Source organism: Cyprinodon tularosa, unplaced genomic scaffold (genome assembly GCF_016077235.1).
Source record: "Cyprinodon tularosa strain WSP-4 unplaced genomic scaffold, ASM1607723v1 ctg270, whole genome shotgun sequence".
Taxonomy (NCBI): domain Eukaryota; kingdom Metazoa; phylum Chordata; class Actinopteri; order Cyprinodontiformes; family Cyprinodontidae; genus Cyprinodon; species Cyprinodon tularosa.
In genome coordinates, this window is record NW_024038975.1 from 2181627 (window position 1) to 2189385 (window position 7759).

A 7759-nucleotide genomic window follows, 5' to 3' on the forward strand; every position below is an offset into this window, starting at 1 on the left:
TTTTAGCCAGACTAAATGGAAAAGGCTACAGGCGACAAGACAGCATGTTGGATGAATAAGAGAGAAAAAGCCATTAAGCTGTACTAAATTAAAGAATTCGAGATGGAGACCTAACGGGAGTAAACTGATGCTGCTAGTTTGCTATAGTGTTTGTGTACACAATAATCTTAATCAATAATTACTAATGAGGAAGTCTAAAAAGCTAGTCGAACCATATCAAAACACACTGACGTCTTACTAATGGTAAAGAACTGCGTGGCCAACAACCATCCTGTCTTCAGGGGCTTCCGTCCTCCAACCTTAAGATGCAACCCTCTTGTAATTTGCTGTATTTGTGATTAATCATTAGTGACATTTAAGAAAGGACAAAATGGACAAACAAGTGAAAAAACAACAGAGTAAAGATAATAAAAGGATGATCTGCAGTAGGTAATATTTTAATTGCTCATGACTTTTAATTCAACCTCCATCTAAATACCTAGATGGATCTAATCAACTCCTTACGCCCTGTGAAAGATAATCTTTGAAATCTGCCACTATTTTTTTAATTCTGAAAACAGAAACATCACTTTGAGGAGAGAAGGTAGACATTTCCCAATAATATTGGTACTAAGGTAACTTAGAAGCATGAAATTAACTGAATTAGATACACTCCCGAGGGAGCCTACAATCCTAATCTTAAAAAACTTTCGCTGGACTAAGGTGTGAATTTCTGCTTTACCTTGAAATTAACCCTGCCTCGGTGCTCTTATCTGCACTCACAGAAATGACAGTGAATTTAACAACACTAGCAGGCAGTGCACTCTATAATTTCTTCGCTTCTAAAGTACATTATGCTTACCTCTGATCATCTTGCCTTTAACTAACCATCTTCTGCCAGTGATCAAGAAGCACTATATGGTTATTCTAGGCACACTCAGTGCACACTTGAACTCTTAATACTGACTCAAAGAATATCAGTTTAGCTGGAGATAACCAGGTTAGTACAAAGGAATAGATCATAGCATTGACAGATGGGCATATCAGCCCCCATTACGTTCAGTTGGTTAAGGTTAAATAAGAGAGATGACATGTTTGACATAAGGCACACAAACATCACAGCTTGACTCTATCTTTCATCTCTGCAGAAACTTCCCCCACTGCTTCTTGGCAACATCAAAGTCATGTTTTTAAAGCGAATGCTTAACCAATCCTGTTCAAATCATTAGCATAGCTCTGCAACTGTGCTTGCAGTCAGCACTCTAATAGACCCAATTTAGCTACGAGCAAAAGAAGCAGGTAGGTGGATAAGTATTTGTGTGAAGGGAGGGGGAGGGTCAGCATATGAGTAAGTGTGTATGTGTGTGCTAACCACTTATTGTGGGCAATAACACTGAAGTGGCTACTTTGGATGCACCTGCCCTGCAAAAAGAAAACCAGATGCTTTAGTGGCTGCCCTAATCTTTTTTGGTGGCTTCTCTCTGTCCTTCTAAAGTTATTTTTCTCCCTGAACAATACTTTTACTGCCCCCAACTTGCTCCATGAATCATGTTGCAAAATCCAGATTGCAGTAGCTAAACCTACACATAGAATTATGCTATTCATGTTTAAGTTTGTTGCATCTTTACAGGTTCCACTGGTATTTCTCCATAAAGAGGAATTTAACAAGAATGTGGAATGCAAAAGCACATTTCTCTTTTTAGTTTCAATCAGGCAATTCGTAGAATTTTAAACATACACACACGTAGTCACAAGTCTCAACAAGCCCAGAGGCTGACCCTGACCCTAGTTTTCATTCTACTGACACAGCATCTAATGATAGCCTTGGAAGGAAGTCACTCAGGCCACCAGTCAGATTCCAGCAACAGCATGCCGTCATTAACATTGAGGAAGTCTTCTATAGGAAAAAATGTCAAGCAGGCAGCAGCCTTCCTCTAACAAAGACAGCTATAATTTTGGGTTTAGGTTAGTTTTCATATCAGCTGCTTCACCTGTTTCGAGCTTAGTCCCTTTGGACTGCTTTCATGATAATACTCTATCAGATGGGAGGGAGGGGGAATCTCAGACCAAAGGTTTGGATTTAATCTTAGCCTCCTGGAACAGTCCCAAATAACATGTTGTGGCTGCTGCCAGCAGTGCTTGCCACCACCTGTCATTAGTTTGCTGTTTGAGTCAACCAACTGTCCATTCCCATGGGCCTCACTTAAAGAAAAGCCAGGGTCTCGTCTCCATCTTGAATTTTCAATTTATGCAGAAATATGGGATTTTTATAACAAAGAAAAAGGCAAAACATAATAGATGACTACAATCTACTAAGAACATAGCAAGAAATTAATCATCAGTTATATTTTGGGTTGAAGATTTTCAAAAAAAAAAGGGTAGATAAAGCACACTGTTTGCATCCTATTCTTAGGTTTGGAGAGTTTTAGTTGTTCTATCATCAGCAAAACAAAAGGGAGGACGCTGGTTTCCAGCTTTTAATGGTTGAAAGTTACATAAACACATGCATGTTCAATGCATTACGGATGATAACCTATGCTATTATTTAGTTAAAAAACCTACAATATACAGTATAAGAAAAATATAGCTAACTGAACTGCAAAAAGCATAACTTGGTTGTAACTTTACAGAGATAAGTAACAGCTGAGAACATTGCATCAAATCATAATCTAATATGCTGCAAAATCCCATTAAACAGTAACTTGCTTATAGGGTATATAAATAAAAGCAAAATAAACAGCATGTTAATGTGTTGATACTAAACGGTTCATTGAAGCAGTAAAAGGAACATAAACTCTCCCTAAAGTTTTTATACGCAGTGGCTGCCGTCCCAGTATTGTGCTTTTTATTGCTTCGAAAATTTCCTTTCAAGATATTTTAAAATTTAACAAATGAATAAGTGTTAATAGCATCCTGTGCAGGATTTCATATCTTCTTGTTGTATAAAGACCTTAAAACATAGTGGATGTCCAGTGCACATTTGAACACCACTAATACCTGTGGGAAAACATTGAATATCTACCCAGGGTCATAATGGAAATACTTTACTACTATAGTGTTTGAAATCATGACAGATTATGCATAAGGTAGATCGTATGCATTTTTATTATACATCTCCAAAGGATATATAGGTAAAGATATCAACAACATCCTTTTAAAAATTAGCTATGAAATATACATGCTTGTAGATGTATTTTTTTAAATAAAAAATAACAAAATAGATTAGAATAACCCAAGGCCCTTCTGTCTAAATGAGCCATAACCTCTATAATCCCATTTTAACCCCCTATAGAGTCCACTCAGTCAGCTGTCTGCCCTCTGAGACCAGGCACTTTTAATTAAACTATCCATTCAGAGTCTGTGTTTATGTGCAGGGGTGTGTGTGTGTGTGTGTGTGCGTGCGTGTGTGTGTGTGTGTGCGTGTGTGTGTGTGTGTGTGTGTGTGTGTGTTTGTGTGGGGGTAGTGGTGGTGGTAAGAGGTTAACTAATCCAAAAGGAGTAGTTACCATCTATAAATAGATAAGCCATTATTTGAACTTTAAATTACATTCAGTGTATTACTGACAGCAACACTTCATGTTTTGCCTTTAAAACATTTTTTCTCCTAAGCTGTTATTTTTACTTAGTAGGAATCTTTTACTGACCACTGGAAATAAGCATTGCTTCTCTAAGTGATGCAAGGAAGAGGCTATGTAATTAATCTTAAACATGGGTTCAGCAGGGCAGCCCAGCCAGCGGGTTGCTGATTCATCAAAAGCCTTCTAATAATGAAAACTTGGAGGAGAAAATGCCTAGTTTGTATTATTATTCCCAGTAACCAATAAATCAGTTCATAATCATCAGGGATGAGGATGATAAGCCTCTAAAATCAAGGCTGGCGCAAGACAGCATGGTCTCAACTAACCAACAACAACAGCGGAGCTCTAACATTTGAATTTATCCAGATATGGAAACAAGGTTATTTCTATCACCTGCTCTGTTGATCTGGGACTTGTTTCCACTGTGTAACATTACAATGCACACAAAGCTGGAAAACTACACAAACCTTATGGACAATGCAAGTTAATTTTGTTCATGAAAATTTTTATCATAGTTTTAATCAACAACCATTTTCTCCTAAATGAGTGAAAATATGATTAAGATAATATTCTAACAAAACTATAAAAATTAGGCAAAAATGTTGGAAAGAGTTGGGTGAGTTTGAAAAGTAGCCATTGGAACATAATCTTCAGAGATAGGAGGTAAATAAAATAAAAAGGGTAAAGCTGATTAAACAAAAAAAAAACATTCACTGGTTAGGCCTCAAGGCAAAGCTGCATATGTGGTTTTGCATTTCCTTTTTAAAATGACTGATACTAAATGAAAGTTTTCCATAATTTAAAATCAAAATCAGACAAAAAAGTGGTATATAGTGCATATTCTACAGATCAAAGTTTGTATTTACTCTAAAATATAGATTTGGATCCCAATCATTCTAGGAGGAATATCTCATGTAGGATTTTTTTTCCTTAAAGTAGCACTGTGTTACTTTTAGCCACTAGGACCTTAGAGCTCTCCAGGTCAGCATGAGTGACCTGGAGAGCTCTCAAAAGCAACTTAGTATGCCTATGACTTGTTCTGGAGCCTGTCTCAGTCCACAGGGTCAACAGTGGAACAAAAATTAAAGAACTGTGTCCAAGCAAAACACAAGAGATACAGGGAGCAACGTCATGCACTCACAAAAACATCAACAACTTGTACTTAGACTAAAAAGGAAGAACTTGAAGGATGTAGGTTAGAGCAGGTTAGGGCAGGGCGAGGCTAAGTGTGGTACCCGTAGAGCAGATCAGGTGAAGGACCTTGCAGGCATACACACATACAGCCCCTCTGCCCTCACTGCCCTTAGGGTCAAATGTTGTGTTGTGAATGCAGTTCAGTAGAGAATCTTTTCAGCCTGACATGAAAACAAACCCCCACTCTAATTCTGGTAGGAGTAGGGAAGATGGGTGTAGCAACCACACAGAGAGAGAGAGGAAACAAAAGCAAATTTCTGAAGAGGAAGACCCCCTGAAATGGACAGTGCTCCTAGAGCATCATGATACAATTTTTTCACATTGTGCCTCAGCAGTTCGGATTTAGAAGATCTCTAAGATCAGAACAAGATGAAGTCAGATGCACTTTTTTCGTCTCTGTGTCTTTCTCACAAGTACTGGGCGGGTAAAAGCTGCATCTAAATGAGGCCATCTGGGAGCCCATGTGAAACAAAAGCTAAGGCTCTCATCTGTCTTTTTTTTTTGGGGGGGGGGCAAAAAAAGCAAAAAACAAAAATAGTGCCATACTGATGCAAATTTATTTCATTGTGCAACTAGAGAACATGTTATGGACCATTAAATCTGTTCCACCCACTGTGTCTTCCTTTTTCTTCTGCACATGCTCAACATGTCTCTGTATTATTCACCTGATTTACACTCACACTTTTTTGTCTAAATCTTTTAGTATTGGCATAAGTTTCTATCCTTCATAAAACTCTATAAACCTTTATAAACCTTGTTCACATTTTCTTTTGTTTTGATTTCTCATTGTTGCCCTATCCTTTTTCGTACCCAAAGTTCTTACATACATGTTGCCACCAGGTTTCTTTATGTTTATCTTTTAATATCATTAAACGTTTCTGTTTACCCACATTCTTGCAACATCCCACTGTGAGTCAGCTGGTGTTACATAAAACTGGCATTTTATTCTCATCAATAAAGGCAGATTTATTTCATTTATATAACCAAAATACGTAACTGAATGAGTAGGTGTTACTCATACTGGTCATGCAACTGCATTTACATATGAATAGACTATATATATATACTGTATATATAAGTATATATTGTTGTCATGGTCTTGGTTCTGTTAAGTTTTCTTTTGAGTATTCAGTTTCACTTTTATCCATGTTTTTCTTTGTTTTCTAGTTTTATTGGTTTAATTCTTATTTTGTTGTGTTTTCCGGGTATATTTGAGTTCTTAGGTTTTTCTTGGTTGCCCTCTGTTGCCCTCTTGTATAGGCAAAGCTATATAACAAATATAGTTGAACAGCTCAGGATCACTACTTGACAGGAAAGTGGGCAATTTTGTCTCTTGCTAACCCTTAAAAAATGCACAATTTAACACATAAGAATGATTTGTAGTATCTACAGATTAATTTAGTCCTTACTTGTTTAACTTTTTTACATCTATAAGAGAAGCCTTATTGTAAAGTGGTACTATACCAAAAATCTTTTGATTCTAAGTTATCAGATCAGGTATTAAATATATTGATGGCACAAGCATGTTCTGATTTCAAGTTTTATAGTATAATAATCATCTATTAAGAATATAAAATCCACTATTTTTGAATGAATGGTCCCTTTAATGAGACGTAAGAGTGTGTGGTTGCAAGGAGTAGGTCACATTGCTCCTTCTCTGCCTTTTTCTCTTCACTTATGATCAGATGCAGAAGAGAGTTCCCTTACATTTTCTAACTTCTAAAAATATGTAAACTTGCTGTTTAGAAGTAGTTTCAGTAAACAGACATATGGTACTCAAGCCTAAAGTGTACAGTAGAATTAGATTTAAAAAAAAATGTTCCTTGAATAAATAGTATAAATGCCATGATGTTGTCATATTATGGAATTTTTAATCAAGGGTATCACACTTTGAAAACTACATTTCAGAGTATTCGCTACATCTAACTTCAGATGATTCTGTTTTATTTCTCAAAAAATGTAACATAATACAAATAAAAGAATAAGGTACAATATTCCTTAGTCTTTGTTATGAAAACAAAAACACACCACTCTTTTTCTGTTTAATAGAACAAAACTAGTCCGACTTTTTTCAAGCCCACCAGACCTGCTCCACTGTTTGTCCAAGCTCAATGATAATACACACATACAAAAACAACAAAAAATATTTTAAAAGAGACATCATACACCACAGACACAATACAGTACAAGTCCATAGTGCTTAGATGAAAGATGCCAAGATTTTCTCTAACTGGGAGGATTTCCAGCACACACTCAGACAGCTTTGAGGTTGCCTAGAGAGACGTGTGCTTTGTGTTCAGACATCAAGCCAGAATATCGAAATCCATTTTTTTCAGTTTTGAGTCGGCACACATGGATTATTTCAGGCCAAATAAAAGCTCAAGAGTAGAAGAAAACATAGCAACTTTTGCTATCAGAGAGAAGGCATTCAACCTTTCCATCATCAAATGATATATTACCAGTAAAATAATATTTGACCTATTTTTTTTTTCAAGCAATGATCCAACAGTGCAGCTTGGGCCTCATGTGACCAACAGATAAGGAAACAGACAATGACAGGAGAGAATTAGCACCATACCTCAGAGCAATTCACCGTAGTTTCAAGTGTTATTTTGTTTCCAGCTTGGGAATAAAATCCAGAAATAGCTTGGTTTCAGATACAGAATAAGCGTTAGAGATGCCAACTCCCAGTTCCCCCTGCATCCACACCAACAGGCTTGAAATCATCCACTGAGATCCCACCAGAGAGATGAAGAGAGTTTAAGAGAGAGGGAGGGCAAGAAGGGGGAGGTGGGCAGTTTTGGGGGAAAAGAGGGGAGTAGTTGAAAGGGAGAGAGTCAGTGAGACTACGAGGGAGTGAGATTTAGGAGTTTGCGGATCAGAGTGTGTGCTTGTCAGTATGTTTGTGTGTAAAGAGAAATAGAAAGAGAGAAACAGGAGTTTAAATCTCCAATTACAAGTACTTACCAAAAGCCCATAAGCAGATGGTAGAGATGAGTGACACATGG

General features: G+C 37.0%; 1 protein-coding gene across 1 annotated transcript in view; it reads right to left on the reverse strand.

The window, feature by feature from the left end:
- Positions 1-7480, reverse strand: part of myo16 (myosin XVI) — a 128544-nt gene extending 121064 nt beyond the window's left edge. The window contains exon 1 of the mRNA XM_038289661.1: positions 7330-7480. The gene's annotated coding sequence lies outside the window, so the exon portion shown is untranslated. The remainder of the gene's footprint in view (positions 1-7329) is intronic.
- Positions 7481-7759: the final 279 nt, after the last annotated feature.